Source organism: Spinacia oleracea, chromosome 3 (assembly GCF_020520425.1).
Source record: "Spinacia oleracea cultivar Varoflay chromosome 3, BTI_SOV_V1, whole genome shotgun sequence".
Classification (NCBI taxonomy): domain Eukaryota; kingdom Viridiplantae; phylum Streptophyta; class Magnoliopsida; order Caryophyllales; family Amaranthaceae; genus Spinacia; species Spinacia oleracea.
In genome coordinates, this window is record NC_079489.1 from 62,655,725 (window position 1) to 62,675,432 (window position 19,708).

Below are 19,708 nucleotides of genomic sequence, written 5' to 3' on the forward strand. Positions count from 1 at the left end.
CATCTAAGGTTTTCCCACTCCTTGTCACAATGGCATACAATTGCTTAGGAGGTTGACCTTGGGGTGGGAGACTTGTATGCACTTGTTGCTCTTTGATAGTGCTAGCTAGTTGAGCAAGTTGGGTCTCAATCATCTTCAAGTGAGTGTTGGATTGTTTGAATCCATCCTCAAACTCGACATTCTTCTTGGCTTGCGCCCCCACAAACGACTCCATGAGAGCCTCAAGATTGGACTTGAGAGGCGGGAGTGGTGGAGGTGCAACTCCATAACCACTAAGGTTTGCTTGATATTGGTTGCCAAAGGTCCTCGGTCCATTGAATCCGGGAGGTGGCAATTGAGATGCACCATAAGGAACTCCCGAGTTCAAAGGATAACCCCCACTTGAGGCACCCCTAAATTTCCCATAAGAGTAGTTATAACCCCCTCCACCTTGATGGTTGGGATTATAACCCCCTTGGTTGTATTGGCCTTGATTGCCAAAACCTTGAGCTTGACCATAGGGCGCTCGGCTTTGATAGCTTTGTGCTCTATAGCCACCTCGATTTTGGCTATCATACCCACTTCCTTGGCCATAGCCTTGGTGGGGACCATACATGGAGGGCCCTCTAGGTTGCCTAGAAAAATTAGGATTGTTAGGGTTATCATTCCTATACCTCTCATTGATGGCATTAGCATACTCTACATCAAACTCTCCTTCATACGAAGGGCCATAATCCACAAATGACAAGTTATGAACTAAGGGGCATGCATTGGGGGAATGACTATAGTCTTGGAAATTTTCACAAAAGAATGTGCCCGGAGGCATTGAGCCATAAGAACTAACCTTGCCCTTCCCCTTAGAGAGAAGAGTGGCCGAGGGAGGAGGGATTGTAGACGGTGATGGCGGTTGGCTCGAAGCTCTCCCCGCGAATGGTGTGTTTTCAAGCTTCTCTAAGCGCGAGGTAAGCTTCTCTATCATCCGTGCTTGCTCTATGACGTACACCGAACCCTTACCATCTTCACTCCTACCTTTCCCATCATAATCCCTTGTGCCTACATGCCAAGATTGTTAGTTTTGAACTACATCCTCAATTATTTCCTCTATTTGATCCTCAGTTTTATTCATAATGGGGCCTCCCGCGCCCGCATCAAGACTCGTCTTCGAACTTGGACTCAACCCCAAGTAAAATGTTTGGAGAAACAACCATTTAGGAATCCCATGGTGTGGGCATTCCCTTTGGTACTCCTTGAAACGGTCCCAAGCTTCGACGAGTGACTCATCTCGCTTTTGCTCAAAGGATTGGATCTTGTGGCGACACTCCGCCGTATTCCCATGCGAGTAGAACTTGTTTAAGAATGCACTTGTCACTTCGGTCCAAGTGAGAAGTGAGTTGGGCTTGACCTCCTTGTCAAGCCAATTACTTGCTCGCCCAAGTAGAGAGAACCGAAACAATGTCAACCTCACATAATCCAATGTGACACCATTGTGCTTGATTGTGTCACAATAGTGCTCGAACTGTTTGAGATGTTCGTGAGGTGATTCATTACTCTTCCCACAAAAGGGGTGGCTTTGCACCAAATTGATCAAGGCGGGCTTGATCTCAAAGTTGTTGGCACCCGTTGTTGGGGCTTGAATACCACATGTAGCTTCGAATGCCCCCGATATTCCCAAGTTCTTAACCGGGAGCGCCATGTTCTCAAACACTTGCTCACTCTCTTGTTGTTCCTCACCAACACTCAACGATGTGAATCTGTTATTGCTTGATGAGCTAGACCGTACACGCCTTTATCTCCTAAGTGTCCTCTCCAATTCAAGGTCAAGAGGATGGAGGATCCTTTGACGAGCACGCCCCCTAACAAGCATACAAACTCAAGAAAAACCGTGAGCAATGCCAAGGAAAAAGAAAGCTAAGTGAAATTGCAATGTTTTTGTATTTTATAATGATGAACTAGTCTCGACTAAAACTCAAAAACAACAACCGTTCCCCGGCAACAACGCCATTTCGATAGGCGTATTTTCCGTCGTTGATAGAAAACAACCTATGCAAACAATATTTATAAAACCACTCAACTATCGGCTAGCGGTAAGCAAAGGGATCGTCCCAAAGAAACGGTGGTTAATGAGTTTTAAAGTCAATCTAGTTCGAACAAGGATTTGGTTTTGAATTGTCACTTTTAAGAATCTAAAAACGAAGAATTATGCTAAATTGAATCAAGAAAGGGAAACGTTAGGGAGTCGGGGATAGGCTTGGGAAACCGGGGGAAATGAATTCAACTATTTAGCAATGGTGATCATGCAACGAAATGATGATTAGGCAAATGGCATCTAAAGACGAACCCGCCACCTCTCGGATAGGGAACGCTAAGCGTCTAATCCACGGAAGAGCTTTCGCCTAATCCTAGATTAAACTAACTAGCATATAATAGGCACCGCCATTTGATCACACAAGATAGGCCCACAATCTCTTGCCAAACCTAACCTATAGTTCCACGTGATTCTAATCGAATAGCATTTGCAACTACCACTCAACTAGCATGGATATCCCAACATCAAATCATATTTAATCACATGAATCAACCAACAATCAATCAACAATTTCCCCTAATTAAGCCCCTAGATTCTCCCCTTACCCTAACCTAAATCTACTCACTAGTCATTCTAGAAATCAAGCAATCCATTAAGAATAAGCTAGCAAGCATGATATTGAAGGAGTAGGAGAAGAGAATTAAGAGTTCAATTGCACAATCAAATCACAAATTGAAAATCAAAGTAACTTCAATCAATGAAATCAAGAATTCAAGAAATTAAGGAATTGAAGAACAATCAACAACAAAGCAAGAGCAAGAATTAAGAAACTAAGAATTGAATTGCAAAATTGAAAAAGAGTTAAGAAGGATTACAAATTGAAGCTTGAATGGAGGAGAGTTTCTCTCTCTAGAATTGCTGAAAAACTAACTTTTAGAATCTAAAATTATCAACTAAAATTCTACTCTTAACAAAATAATCGAAAAATCTATTTATAAGTTTCCCCAAATAGAAGCCAAAATTCGAACAAGAGCAGCCCGCGCAACCATTCGGTCGCACAAACCTTTTGTGCGACCGAACGTAAAAGAGTCATTCGAGCGCATGCTGGGTCCTGTGCGAGCGAAGGCAGCGAAGAACATTTTCTTCGTCTTGTGCGACCAAACATAAAACCCCGTTCGGTCGAATGGGAATCCTTTGGCTCAAGTCTCCTTCGCAGCTCCATTTGGTCGAACAAGGAAAGCCGTTTGGGCGCACAACTTTTGTGCGGTCGAACAACATAGGTTGTGCGGTCGAACAAAACCTGTGCTGTCAAATTACCAGGGTTGTGCGGTCGTTTTACAATCTTGGGACATTCTGTCTCAGAAATCCGTTTTGTGCGACCGAATGACAGAGGGCATTCGACCGCACAAAACTGGAATCTCCTTGAACTCCATTTGCACTACCTGTTCGGGCACACAAAACACCACTCGACCGCACAAGCCCTGTTTTGGCTCGAATTCACTTGTTTTCCATCATTTTTCATCAAGATCACCTATAAAGCACAAGATGGAACAAAACTTATAAATCTCACACAAAAAGATACAAAAACTATAAAAAAGCATAAAAACTAACATAAAATCCTAGGCTAAGAGCGACATAAATGTCGCTCATCACCATTCATAATCAATGGGTACACCAGCTTGCTTTGTTAACTCAACAATGTATTTACCACCATCAAAAGTTTCAAGCAAATCAAAAGCTTTTCGGAAAACCATAGCATAATCCAACATCAAATAAGTGGAGTTCCACCTAGTTTCCACATCTAAACAAAGTTGACGTTTTGACTCAATTTGCTCTTGGTTTACACAATTTTTAAACTTTTGTAATCTTGCAGGAGAAGATCTAACAAACTTCACAGCACCACGAATTTTTTTGATTGAATCCTCACAATCTTTCAAACCATCTTTCATAGTAAGATTAAGAAGATGGGCTGCACAACGCATATGAACATATTTACCATCTAAAACAGTCCCATCCTTCCATCTTTGCAACCTCTTTCTCAAATATTGGACACCTACATCATTTGAACTTGCATTGTCTACTGTAATGGTAAGTACCTTAGTGATTCCCCACTCAAGAAGACACTTTTCAACGGCTTTACCAATTACCTCACCTGAATGACCACTAATTGGACAAAAGTTCAAAATCTTTTTATGCAATTTCCAATTTTGATCTATGAAATGGGCAGTTAAGCACATGTAGGTTAAAGTTTGAGAAGATGACCAAGTATCAGTAGTGAGACAAATACGAGAAGAACACTTACTCAAATAACTTTTCAGTTTCTTTTTCTCATCTAAAAATACACGATAACAATCTCTAGCCACTATGAAACGTGAGGGAATGAGGAAGTTTGGTTGACAAACTGACATGAAAAGCTGAAAACCCTCACGCTCAACAACTCTAAATGGCATTTCATCCATTATTATCATCTTTGCAAAAGCTTTCCGAGTATCCTCTTGCTTAAACTTCCAAAACTCTAATTTCCCTTTTTTTTCCCCACGTACATTATCACCAACACTACCATCTCCCATACTCAGTTGACTTTGTTCACTTAGCAAAGAAAGAAGCCTTTATGATTTATCAATGTTAGGAGGGTATTCTTTACATCTAATTAAGAAGATGATTTTTCATAACAGTTGTACCCGTTTTAGAGCTACCACAAACATCAGTTGGACAATACATACATTTAGCTCTTTCTTCTCCATTTTTTATGGTCACCTCAAAATGATCCCAAAGCCAAGATCTTTTTTTCTTACCTTTATTTTGAGCATCAGTGGCAGTTTCAGTTGCGGGCCTTTTGGCTAGAGTTTTTGGTACCGTAGCAGCCCCTTGCTCTTGTGGATTTTGACCTCCTTCACCAGGAGCACTTGAAACAACAGGGTCCTCGCTCGAGGGACCAGTGGGTGTAACACTTTCACCGGTCGTTTCATCCATTAATATGCAACAATATCTCAATTAGAAGGGTTTGAGCCGCTTAATGAACTATTTTTCCATCACAAAATAATAAAAACAATCTTGTAATTACTCTTTAATTAAGTAAGCAGAGGAGAAAAGCAATACAAATTTTTTTTTGTCAAATTTCTATCCCTGTTACCACTTACCATACTCTTTAATTCACATAATAAACTTTTTTTTTTTAATAAATTACCCCAACAAGCTTGCAGATTCACATAATATCACAGAATTGGAAGTAAAATACAAATAAATAAGACACCTTTATCTCCAATTTAATAAATTGCTCAAATCTATAATTCAAGAGCTGTAAAAACTCTACTTTAACTATTAACTATGGAGTAGATTAAAAAAATATTGTAACGTCAATGCACTATACATTTTTCAAACATTGTGCACAAGAAATTGAGACAACACAGCAACAAGGTAACTTAGTAAAACAAGGATTCGTGTAGAATTTACAAATTCGTAGTAAAACACAGCAACCCATTTCATAGTAAAACATAGCAACCCAGAACTTGTAAGTACAAATTCGTGTAGAATTTACAGCCAAATTTAGTGACATACTGACATCAATAATCTACATACAAAGATTTACTAATGTGAACAACTTTTGCACATTGTTTGACCTCTGTTTATGACCCTATAGTAATACAATTACATGTCAGTCAACAACATTTCCAAGAAATGTTATTTTATTTTCTTTTGTTGAATGTTTCAAAGCAATTTGATAAAATACAAATATAAAACAAACATCATTAATACCATATCTCAATAGTTGTCCCCTCAATTTGACAAAGCACATTACAAACTCAATCTTTAGCTATCAAATAGTCCATAAAATATAAATTTGCCACTGCATAATGTTAATTACTCCGGTGACTATAATGTTGAACACTCGAACAGCTAAACAACAAGGCAAAAATAATTAGAAAGAGGAAACCCAAAACCTGGGCTTGCAGATTACCCAAAATCAAAAAAATCAGGCATTTAGTAATTAGTATGATATTACCCCAACAAGCTTGCAGATTCACATAAAAAAATACAAAGTAAAGAACTAAGATAAATTGTATTACCCGGTGAATTACAACGGAAGTAGAGCTTATGGTCGGTGAGAGATCGATAAGACGCTGCCGTGAAACGAGAGCTTGAGAGCAGCCGGTGAGAGATGAGAGTGGACGGTCGGTGAGAGATCGATAGTCGCCGGCGAGAGATCTAGATGAGAGATTGGGAAAGGAGACAGATGAGAGAGAAGCGGTGTGAGGCCATGACTGATAGAGATACGAGTTTGAGTTTAGGGCAACATTTGTTTTGATTTTGAACCCTAAAAAAATAAAAACTTGAAATTCAGTACGATTTTTGGATCTTGGTCGGATATCGGATATTTGATAAATTTTCGGATATCTGATATCCGATTTTAGAAAAAACGAGATCCGTATGGGTATCCGTATCCGATGATTTCGGATCGGATATCCGATTCGAAACCCATTTCGGATCGGATACCCAAAAAAACCAGATCGGATGCTGATCGGGTATTCGGATTTTCGGATTTTCAGATAGTTTTGCTCAGCCCTAGAACTGAACTGTACAAATCATGTCCAGATCAGAACTGAACAGATCATGTCCAGATCAGAACTGAACTGTACAAATCATGTCCAGATCAAAACGGGTCTATACAGATCATGTCCAGATCAGAACTGATCTGTACAGATCATGTCCAGATCAGAACTGAACTATACAAATCATGTCCTGATCAGAACTGGTCATGTCCAAACAGAACATATTTGTACAAATGATGTCCAGATTAGAACCGATCTGTACAGATCATATCCAGATCAGAACTTATATGTCTAGATCATAATCGATCTATCTAGATCATGTATAGGTCTATCTGATATAAGGAATAGTTAAATCATGAGCAAAGTCAAATAAATAATAACAATATTATAAATTTGTGTAACATTTATTTTACACGTAAGTCGTTTAATATTAATAAATATAGATTTTTGTTTAAACTTAATTATGAAGAATCAGATAAGATCAGATCAGACCATATCAGATAAGATCAGATTAGACCAGATCAGATCAGAAAAAATAAGTTCAGATCAGATCAGATCAGGTCAGGAGAAATAAGGTGAACTAAACAGGACCTAAGTCTTGAAGTGAGTTTGAAAATACAAGACTAACTCAAGACTCACTTAAGACTCCACTATTTTATTCCTTCAATCAAATCATGCCACATCATCAAACTTAATTTATCATATTTCACCCAACTAAATTATTGATGGTTTATGTATTATTTTGTTTCATTTGCCTTTAAATTTATGTTCTAGATCTTTTGAATTTAATACGTTGTATTATTGTTTCTAATTTGTACGGAATATATGTCAATTTCAAAATTAACATTTTCTGTTTTTTTTCATTTTTTTCTCGAATTATAAATTACTTTGTTTTAGAGATGATCAACATGGGCCTGGCCCACTGGCCCGGTCTGACCCGGTTCGAAAATTACCGGGTGTTGGGCAGAAGGCCCGACCCGATTTTTTAAAAAAATAAATTACGGCCTTTGGACAACGCAAAACAACCGACCCGAATTGGCCCGAAAGCCCGCTATTTTGGCCCGAAAGCCCGCTATTTTTAGCCGAAATAACAGGTTTTGGGCATACAAAATTGGCCTGAAGCTTGGCCCGGCTCGCCCCGACATAATGGACAAACTTTTATGTCCTCAACCCGGCCCGCCTTTTGATCGGGTCTACTTTGTTTATATATAAGAAAACATAGTTTCAATATTATTTAGAAAATGGACCAAAACAAAGATATATACATAAAATATTATTTTAAGAGTTAGGTGAGTCTGAGGTGAGTCTGGGGATAATGTGTAAGAATAGGGTGAGTTTTGTGTGAGTCTGGATAATGAAAAGGTTAGTGGAAACTTGATGTGGCAGAGTCTGAAGATTGAAGGTGAGTTTTGAGATAAACTCACCCTTAAGTAAAAATCATTTTAATTACGAAGTATGTAATCGCTATAAATTGTTTCAATCAAAATAAGTACTCCCATCAAAATCTCTCTCTTTTTAGGGTTTACAAATATTAGTATTTTCTAGGACAAATAGCCAATTTTCTTCGGAAATTTGGTTATTTCCGTCCCTTCTCTCCAATTCTGTTTTGTTTTTTGCATTAGATCTCAATAAAACTACATAGTTTCAGTGTAGTTAGTACCCCTATGGTGGGTTTGATTCTAGTTAAGTTTTGTGTGCTTAGGTTAGTTCAGGTTGTTTCTTTGGTAAAGATTTATGCGGGATCAAAGAGGATGTCAATCTTTCGACTACAATCAGACGAATCAGATGAAAATCATATTTGTCACGGCTACAACAGATCTATAGACCCCCTCGTAGATGAAGGCGGTAAATCACAGCGATATAAAAGAGGGTATACAGAATTTTTGATATACTACGATCGTAGCTATGGTGAAATGAAGTTTTTATTTGATTCGATTATTATGTATTTGTTAGATTCAAATTTTTATATAGATGTCGTATGAATTTTTATCAAAGAATTAATTTGATTATCAAAAAAAAAAAGTACCCCATCAAAAATAAATATGTCATTGATATTTTACAAAGAATTTGTTGTCATTTAACCTCCTTAAAAAAACTATTTTTTGTAATTTAACACCTTAATTATTTTTTATTAGAGTTAAGCCCGTGTGATGCACGGGTCAACCATGCTAATCGAATAATATATCTCTTAATTTTTTTATATATTTATTATAGGAATTATTGTTACACCTATTTTATAACTAAAATTTATCTCTAATTATCTTTTAATTCAATGTTATTTAGTCCTTATTTTATAGTGTAAATATATAATAAACTTTGCATACGTTGTTGTTGATAGTTTGATCAATATACTTGAGTTTTTATTTAATCTAGTTACATCCTATCTTTAGTCTCATCAAAATCTTTATCTTAAAATATGATTGAATATTTAGCTATATCTTATTAAATTCTCATATAAGATTGGACAATTGATAGTTTAGAGTTTTAATAACTTAAAATTTAAAAGATAACTAAATTACCTAAGTAACTTTTGAACCTATAAAAAAAATGTTTAACAATTTTTATTTATTTTTGATAATAACATTTAACAACTTAGATTGTACGTGAGATTTAGTTAGATCACCTAATAAAGGTTATGCCGTGAGCTATGTGTTTCATCAAGCACAACATATATATAAAATAAAGTTATAACATAAGAAAAACAGTATACTACATATACATAAGAATATTACGTAATCTACCAGCCTATAATTATATATGGAACCAAAATAGTTCAAAATATGTTAAATGAAAACATGAAATTCATAATTAAGTTCTCTTGATTATAGGAGATTAAGAGGAAAATTTCACCCTCTGTTTTAACAACCAAAGTATTTCATACATAACATTGTTACCTCTTTCTTGTTTTCATAGAACATTTTCGATATTGTTCGGAATAGGGTTCGAAATTCTTATGGACTACCAAATTTAGTTGGAGTTTTGGAGACTTGAGAGTGTCTCAACCCATTAATCAAGCCATAATCTACTGATGGAATTATTTTGCTTTTTTGTTTTTAAGATTCGTTGCAATTAAGAAACTAAAGCTACACAACTTCATACCACATTACAGAGTTAAGCGAAACCAAATAAGCGACAACATTACAAATAAAGCGAAGAAATCAATCTCATCTCATAAATTTTATTCATTAATTATGCTAACATCTATGATGATGACTAAACTAACGAAAATAATGAATGCAACAAGTCTACAATAAATCTTAATTATTAAAACTATCTAATATTAATCTAACTATTATATCATATTTAAAACGGCATGTGTTTAATGAGATCAACAACATTAGTAGCAAGTTCAACAAGTGGTTCCATAGCCTCTTGAGCTCCTTTGATCTCTTTTCCCGTAGCACTCGAAGTCTCAAGATGACCCATGCAAGTATTCAGAGAGTTAAGCACAGAAGTTACGATGTTCGTCATGCTTTGTCTCCTCAACACCTTCACAGCCTTACCGTCGCCACCCAAGTGGGTGGTCCTAGCTTTTGTACTTTAACACCTTAATTATTATTTTTATTAGATTTAAGCCTGTGTGATGCACGACTCAACCATGCTAATCGAATAATATATCTCTTAATTTTTTTATATTTATTATAGGAATTATTATTACACCTATTTTATAACTAAAATTTATCCCTAATTATCTTTTAATTCAATGTTCTTTTTTCCTTATTCTATAGTGTAAATATATAATAAACTTTGCCTACGTTGTTGTTGATAGTTTGATCAATATACTTGAGTTTTTATTTAATCTAGTTACATCCTATGTTTAGTCTCAACAAAATGTTTATCTTAAAATATGATTGAATATTTAGCTATATCTTATTAAATTCTCATATAAGATTAGACAATTGATAGTTTAGAGTTTTAATAACTTAAAATTTAAAAGATAACTAAATTACCTAAGTAACTTTTGAACCTATAAAAAAAATGTTTAACAATTTTTTTTTTTTTTTGATAATAACATTTAACAACTTAGATTGTACGTGAGATTTAGTTAGATCACCTAATAAAGGTTATGCCGTGAGCGATGTGTTTCATCAAGCACAACATATATATATAAAATAAAGTTATAACATAAGAAAAACAGTATACTACATATACATAAGAATATTACGTAATCTACCAGCCTATAATTATATATGGAACCAAAATAGTTCAAAATATGTTAAATGAAAACATGAAATTCATAATTAAGTTCTCTTGATTATAGGAGATTAAGAGGAAAATTTCACCCTCTGTTTTAATAACCAAAGTATTTCATACATAACACTGTTACCTCTTTCTTGTTTTCATAAAACATTTTCGATATTGTTCGGAATAGGGTTCGAAATTCCTATGGACTACCAAATTTAGTTGGAGTTTTGGAGACTTGAGAGTGTCTCAACCCATTAATCAAGCCATAATCTACTGATGCAATTATTTTGCTTTTCTGTTTTTAAGATTCGTTGCAATTAAGAAACTAAAGCTACACAACTCCATACGACATTACAGAGTTAAGCGAAACCAAATAAGCGACAACATTACAAATAAAGCGAAGAAATCAATCTCATCTCATAAATTTTATTCATTAATTATGCTAACATCTATGATGATGACTAAACTAACGAAAATAATGAATGCAACAAGTCTACAATAAATCTTAATTATTAAAACTATCTAATATTAATCTAACTATTATATCATATTTAAAGCGGCATGTGTTTAATGAGATCAACAACATTAGTAGCAAGTTCAACAAGTGGTTCCATAGCCTCTTGAGCTCTTCTGATCTCTTTCCCCATAGCACTCGAAATCTCAAGATGACCCATGCAAGTATTCAGAGAGTTAAGCACAGAAGTTACGATGTTCGTCATGCTTTGTCTCTTCAACGCCTTCACAGCCTTACCGTCGCCACCCAAGTGGGTGGTCCTAGCTTTTGTACTTTAACACCTTAATTATTATTTTTATTAGATTTAAGCCTGTGTGATGCACGAGTCAACCTTGCTAATCGAATAATATATCTCTTAATTTTTTTATATTTATTATAGGAATTATTATTACACCTATTTTATAACAAAAATTTATCCCTAATTATCTTTTAATTCAATGTTCTTTTTTCCTTATTCTATAGTGTAAATATATAATAAACTTTGCCTACGTTGTTGTTGATAGTTTGATCAATATACTTGAGTTTTTATTTAATTTAGTTACATCCTATCTTTAGTCTCAACGAAATGTTTATCATAAAATATGATTGAATATTTAGCTATATCTTATTAAATTCTCATATAAGATTAGACAATTGATAGTTTAAATAACTTAAAATTTAAAAGATAACTAAATTACCTAAGTAACTTTTGAACCTATAAAAAAAATGTTTAACAATTTTTTTTTTTTTGATAATAACATTTAACAACTTAGATTGTACGTGAGATTTAGTTAGATCACCTAATAAAGGTTATGCCGTGAGCGATGTGTTGTATCAAGCACAACATATATATATAATAAAGTTATAACATAAGAAAAAGGGTATACTACATATACATAAGAATGTTACATAATCTACCAGCCTATAATTATATATGGAACCAAAATAGTTCAAAACATGTTAAATGAAAACATGAAATTCATAATTAAGTTCTCTTGATTATAGGAGATTAAGAGGAAAATTTCACCCTCTGTTTTAATAACCAAAGTATTTCATACATAACACTGTTACCTCTTTCTTGTTTTCATAGAACATTTTCGATATTGTTCGGAATAGGGTTCGAAATTCCTATGGACTACCAAATTTAGTTAGAGTTTTGGAGACTTGAGAGTGTCTCAACCCATTAATCAAGCCATAATCTACTGATGCAATTATTTTGCTTTTCTGTTTTTAAGATTCGTTGCAATTAAGAAACTAAAGCTACACAACTCCATATGACATTACAGAGTTAAGCGAAACCAAATAAGCGACAACATTACAAATAAAGCGAAGAAATCAATCTCATCTCATAAATTTTATTCATTAATTATGCTAACATCTAGGATGACGACTAAACTAACGAAAATAATGAAAGCAACAAGTCTACAATAAATCTTAATTATTAAAACTATATAATATTAATCTAACTATTATATCATATTTAAAACGGCATGTGTTTAATGAGATTAACAACATTAGTAGCAAGTTCAACAAGTGGTTCCATAGCCTCTTGAGCTCTTTTGATCTCTTTCCCCGTAGCACTCGAAGTCTCAAGATGACCCACACAAGTATTCAGAGAGTTAAGCACATAAGTTACGATGTTCGTCATGCTTTATCTCTTCAACACCTTCACAGCCTTACTGTCGCCACTCAAGTGGGTAGTCTTATCTTTTGTAATTTAACACCTTAATTATTATTTTTATTAGATTCAAGCCCATGTGATGCACGAGTCAACCATGCTAATCGAATAATATATCTCTTAATTTTTTTTATATTTATTATAGGAATTATTTTTACACCTATTTTACAACTAAAATTTATCCCTAATTATATTTTAATTCAATGTTCTTTTTTCCTTATTCTATAGTGTACATATATAATAAACTTTGCCTACGTTGTTGTTGATAATTTCATCAATATACTTGAGTTTTTATTTAATCTAGTTACATCCTATCTTTAGTCTCAACAAAATCTTTATCTTAAAATATGATTGAATATTTAGCTATATCTTATTAAATTCTCATATTAGATTGGACAATTGATAGTTTAGAGTTTTAATAACTTAAAATTTAAAAGATAACTAAATTACCGAAGTAACTTTTAAACCTATAAAAAAATGTTTAACAATTTTTATTTTTTTTGATAATAACATTTAACAACTTAGGTTGTACGTGAGATTTAGTTAGATCACCTAATAAAGGTTATGCCGTGAGCGATGTGTTGTATCAAGCACAACATATACATAAAATAAAGTTATAACATAAGAAAAACAGTATACTACATATACATAAGAATATTACGTAATCTACCAGCCTATAATTATATATGGAACCAAAATAGTTCAAAATATGTTAAATGAAAACATGAAATTCATAATTAAGTTCTCTTGATTATAGGATATTAAGAGGAAAATTTCACCCTCTGTTTTAAAAACCAAAGTATTTCATACATAACACTGTTACCTCTTTCTTGTTTTCATAGAACATTTTCGATATTGTTCGGAATAGGGTTCGAAATTCCTATGGACTATCAAATTTATTTGGAGTTTTGGAAACTTGAGAGTATCTCAACCCATTAATCAAGCCATAATCTACTGATGCAATTATTTTGCTTTTCTGTTTTTAAGATTCGTTGCAATTAAGAAACTAAAGCTACGCAACTCCATACGACATTACAGAGCTAAGAGAAACCAAATAAGCGATAACATTACAAATAAAGCGAAGAAATCAATCTCATCTCATAAATTTTATTCATTAATTATGCTAACATCTATGATGATGACTAAACTAACGAAAATAATGAATGCAACAAGTCTGCAATAAATCTTAATTATTAAAACTATCTAATATTAATCTAACTATTATATCATACTTAAAACGACATGTGTTTAATGAGATCAACAACATTAGTAGCAAGTTCAACAAGTGGTTCCATAGCCTCTTGAGCTCTTCTGATCTCTTTCCCCGTAGCACTTGAAGTCTCAAGATGACCCACGCAAGTATTCGTAGAGTTAAGCACAGAAGTTACGATCTTTGCCATGCTTTGTCTCTTCAACACCTTCACAGCCTTACCGTCGCCACCCAAGTGGGTGGTCAATTCATATGCATCCAACAAGTTTGTCACCAAGGAAACAATTGTAGGTGTACAAATGTCAATGTTGAAATGCCGCAGGGTTTAATATATTTGGTATAAAGAGTATCGTATTGAAATTATGTTTCTAAACAAAAAATTTATTACATTATAATCAATATTTATCTTGTAGTTTAATATATTTTATCCTATTTTTTCCCCTTTATATTAACTTGAAATAAATTTAAGTTTTTAAACAAAAAATTATCACATTATGATCAATATTATCTTATGGTTTATTTTTTTATATTAATTTTGATTTTACGACTGTACAATCCTATATGGACGCTCTAAATGCTCTTGAAAAAACTCCCCTTTATATATATACTAGTTTTGAAGCCCGTGCTATGCTTGGGTTTAATTTTATTAAAAAATTTCGAATTACTAAATATGATATATCCGGATTTTCATCAAACAACGTATTATCTATAATTCTTATAACTTTAACTTTAGCACTCAATGTCATAATATTCATAAAATCAAATGCTGAAGAAATTGATCCTCACTAATCTATATACTCCATGTATATTATGTCGTTTGGCAGGGATTCTAGCTAATTTGATTTATATGCATGGACTAACCATATATATATATATATATATATATATATATATATATATATATATATATATGAAGCACACTACTATGTAGTTCAGTCCTAATTGATTTTTTTTTGAAATTATCTTTTTATTTTAATTTTAATATAACAATAGTCAAGTTTATTTTTGTTTGTTTGGATATGATAAATACGTATATTTATCTTATCATGAGACATTTAATTATTTAATTATTTTATTTTTCTTATTTTTTATGTTTTATTATTGCAGTCTAATTTTTTTTATTGGCTGATGTGAAAACCAATATTATTCGATCATATGGTTTGTATTTAGAAAATATGCATTTCAAATGATACGGTCAATGATTGTTTCTTTTATATATTCAACAACAATAAATACTTCGTGTAACATGATATAGACGACTCAAGCTAGACATCTAATTAAATTACAATTAGATTCAATCTTTGTATTTCTACAATTTTTATACTTTATCCGTTCCGGAAATATCGCACCATGGTTGACTTTTAATCCTCTAACCATTACTTTAACTCTTAATATCTCAAATCGTGTGCAAATAAAAATTATAAAAATTAGTATTTAGAAAATATATATCGATACAAATCTAACATGACCCCACATGACTAAGATTTCCTTACGTACGAATCACAAAAAATGGTCAAAGTCGTAGTGTGAATAATGTAAAAAACGAATGGTGCTATATTTTTGGAACGGAGGAAATATTAATCTTTAAATTTTTTCATTGAGAGGGAGACCAGGATGGGGATATTTATCTTTGATGCCAACTGTTTAACCACAAATGTCTTTGCCTCCCTTCTTCAACAACAACAAAACAAAAAAAACAAATACGTTATACGTTTCGTGAAACTTGTATCCGGTAATTTTTTTAATTGGATGATACTAAGTTTTTGATGAAAAAGATAAATATAAAATTAATCATAGCTAGAAAATTGTTGCACATAAGTATAACATTTAATACCTTTATAAGATTTCATTAAAAAAATAATAGAATATTTTTGTCGAGTTAAGTACGTTCTCAAGGTTGAAACCCGTAAAATTTAAAAGACTATTCATATAAGTTAAGCCTTGATGGTCACTAAAATATGTTTAATGATTGAAATATTTACACATACTAAATACTACGTAGTAAACCTAGAGTAAGATAATTTCTTACGATATTAAACCCTGCTTATATGGAGAATTATCATGTACATAATTAATCAATAAGGAATGAACAAAATACTTAGTCCTAAAATTTTAAACTTGTTAAGAAAGTAATAAGCATAATTAATTGGTTGCAGAAGGCTACCCATTCTTCTGGATGTTTAGAAAATATCACCTCCCGCTTTAAATCTCTAGCCACGACTCCCAATCAACAAACGCAGTATCCTACACAATGAACAATAATCATTAGCTATGGACAAATAAACGTAATATTAACTCAACTTACTTTTAAAAAAACAAATTCATTCAACAAAATATGAAATATAAAAAAAAAAAAAACATAAACGAAAATATAGAAAGAAAAACGAAATAAACATATAGTTGTGGGAATCTGATCTTGAATCAATTAATTATTCTGTAGCTTCGAAGAAACACAAAACCCTTGATTCAATGTTTTTAATTACTATCCCTCAATTCAGCTTGAATTAGTAGCCCTAATCATTTCGAAATCCCCAATTCAATTCATTGCAAAGTGCGGACCTAAAAAGGTTATTTGACAATAAATGATTAATCTTCATTGGTTTGTATAACTGTAATACCTCGTATTTTTATAATAATTATAAATATATTTTATTATATTTGTAAAGCATTTTATGATTTTTAGAATTTATTTCGCATTTAAATATTATTTAAATGTATTTTAATTAATTAGAATATTTATTATTTTAATTAATTACGAAACGAATTTAATTTTCGAGTCGAGAAATTTAATGGGTCGTAAGTAATTTTAAAGGTTTGAGTTTTTAAATAAAAGTCCAACTCGTTTTATTAATCGATCCCAATCAAAAAAATTTAATTCTAAGCTTTAGGCTAGCCCAATCATTTAATTGCTAAGCCCAATGTCAAATTTCCAAGCCTAGCCCACTAGGGATTTGAGAGCCTATAAATAGGACTCTCCTCATTAAATGATCCCCTTGTTTTTCATTAAAGCCTCCCTTCTTTTCTTGCCCCACACTCTTCCTCTCTTTTCTCTCTCCTTGTGCCCGGCTCCCTCACCCGCACCGCACAGCACGAGCCCTCGTGCTTCCGTGCCTTGTGCCCTCGCTGCCCCGCACTTCGTAGCCCACACTCGCCCAGCCGCGCGCGCTCGCCTTTCCCCTTGCGAGCTGCTGTTGTAATACCTCGTTTTTTTTTTATAATATTTATAAATATATTTTATTATATTTATAAAATATTTTACGATTTTGGGAATTTATTTCGCAATTAAATATTATTTAAATGTATTTTAATTAATTAGAATATTTATTATTTTAATTAATTACGAAACGAATTTAATTTTCGAGTCGGGAAATTAATGGGTCGCAAGTAATTTTAAAAGGTTTGGGTTTTAAATGAAAAGTCCAATTCGTTTTATTAAACGAGCCCAATCAAAAGAATTTAATTCAAGCTCTAAGCTAGCCCAATCATTTAATTCCCTAAGCCTAATTCTAATTTCCTAAACCTAGCCCATTAGAAATTGGGAGCCTATAAATAGGACTCCCCTCATTAAATGATCCCCCTATTTTGTCATAAAGCCTTTTTCCTCTCTTGCTTGCTCCACACTTCTCCTCTCCTCTCCCTCTTGTCCGGCCCGCAGCCCCGCACAGCACGAGCAGCCTCGTGCCTTCGTGCTCGCTCGTGTGCTGTTGTGCCCTTGTTGCTCGCCCATCGCCCCTCGTTGCCCACACTCCCTCTCGCCCTCGCTGTGCTGCTGTGCGCTGTTGCTCCTCTCGCCAGCCACACGCGTACGCCTCTCTTCCACACTCTCTTGTCGCTCTGCCTTGCTGCTTACCCTCGCGCCCCAGCGCGCGCGCGCCCCTGTTGCCTTCGTCCCTTCGTCGCTGCGCACACGCACTCGGGTAGTGCGTTGTGTGTTGTCGTTGTTGCTTGTTCTTTCGTTGTTCAATTCTTTTCGCCCAATCACATTATATTCGTGGTTGTTCCGTGCTATAGGCCGGATTGGTATAGTTCTCTTCTTCCTTGCCTATTCTATTTCAATTCCGTATTTTAAATTATATTATTATTATTATTATTATTATTATTATTGTTTTGAATAATTCAAATGTTGGGAATCGGTTATGAACACCGTGCTTTGAGGATTTATGTGTTGTGATTCATTAGGTTTTTTTTTCTAATTATTAAAGCATGAATTTTCAGATTCGTTTATTTAATAAAGGATTGATTTTTATGATGTTAAATTGGTTTAATTGGGATTTTCAAGTTAGGGTTTTAACCTAGACCTAATGAGTCAATTGATTAGCATAATTAGGTGATGATTTTAATTATGATAATCAATTATATTTTCAGATTTATATAAAGGCTTAAAGTGTTGATTTTTATTGATTTTAAAGGCGGAAAAAGTATGTTTTCATACCAGGGATTGGTTTTGCAAATTGTGTAAACACCTACATTTGTCCCCATTCCCGAAAGGGAAGGTTCGATGATGAAAGCGTAAATCTCCACTTGACAACGCATCTCCTATAAAATAACGAATCTCAATTCCCCTCTTCATTTCACCCGAAACATGCTATTTATAGAAACCTGCTAAAAATAGTAACTGCCGTAAAGGGTAGCTTCTAAAAGTGGCAAGTCATAAAAGATAGAAACCTGTCAGAATTAGGCGTTGCATTCCAACATAAATCCTAAATGAGATAGAAAACTGCGAGAATCCTATTCCTAATATGATTCGGAAATAAGAGTTACGTATTAATTAAAATCCTAACGAGCCTAGAGTTCGTAACGGGCCCAGACGCATTCCGTCATGAAATTGATACGCACTAAAAGACTCGATTAAGTCTCAAACACTACGGATTTCAGGAATCCGAATCTGACTAAGAAAACAGCCCAGACCCTATTTTCAACGCCTGGCTCTGGGCGCCGAAATCTTCGGCGCCCAAGCCTGGGCGCTGAAAATACCTGGGTACGTGTTTTTTCCTAATTCTTTGTGGATTAGAACTCTGCAATTCTATCTTTCCACAAACTATTCCCTATAAATACAGCCCCAAATTCGACGTGAAAAGAACACAACACACACAATTATATTCTGAGTATTGACTCTAAACCCCTAAGCCTAAGCCTCACGCTGCGAAATAGTTCACGCGTTCTGTCGCAATCGATCCATAAATCGAACAGAACGTATCCTGTCCCATAATTTGAGATTCGTTAAATAAAAAGGAGAAATAGCAAAGTCAAAGTGGTTAGTTTTCTGAGAACCGTGACGCACCTCTCAAGGGTGCGTCGTAATGTGTCCCTTTTCGATGATTTAATTGCTTTCCTCGCCCTTTTTATGAACTGTTAAACTAACTAAATCTGATTGTTCTATCACGTCTAACAAATATAATATTTTTGGGAAATTGGATTATCATGCTAGGTCCCTTAATGCTATTTAAATCAGATAATCGCGATCGATCTAGTATTATATGTTGCATATTGCTAAAATCAACTCAGATTAGTTTAATAGTTAACGCATGTCCCTTCAATTATTTATGCTGAGCTAGTAAGGATATCCTGCCTCTGGAGTTATCGACGA

General features: G+C 33.9%; 1 long non-coding RNA gene and 1 pseudogene across 1 annotated transcript; one reads left to right on the forward strand and one right to left on the reverse strand.

Moving 5' to 3' along the window:
* Positions 1 to 1,193: 1,193 nt before the first annotated feature.
* Positions 1,194 to 1,294, forward strand: LOC130471092 (uncharacterized; annotated as a pseudogene).
* A 1,533-nt stretch (positions 1,295 to 2,827) lies between these two features.
* LOC110783218 (uncharacterized) lies at positions 2,828 to 6,356 on the reverse strand. The gene is made up of 2 exons (XR_002532038.2): positions 4,801 to 6,356; positions 2,828 to 3,536 (listed from the first exon to the last, which is right to left on the reverse strand). It is a non-coding gene; the product is annotated as an uncharacterized lncRNA (long non-coding RNA).
* Positions 6,357 to 19,708: the final 13,352 nt, after the last annotated feature.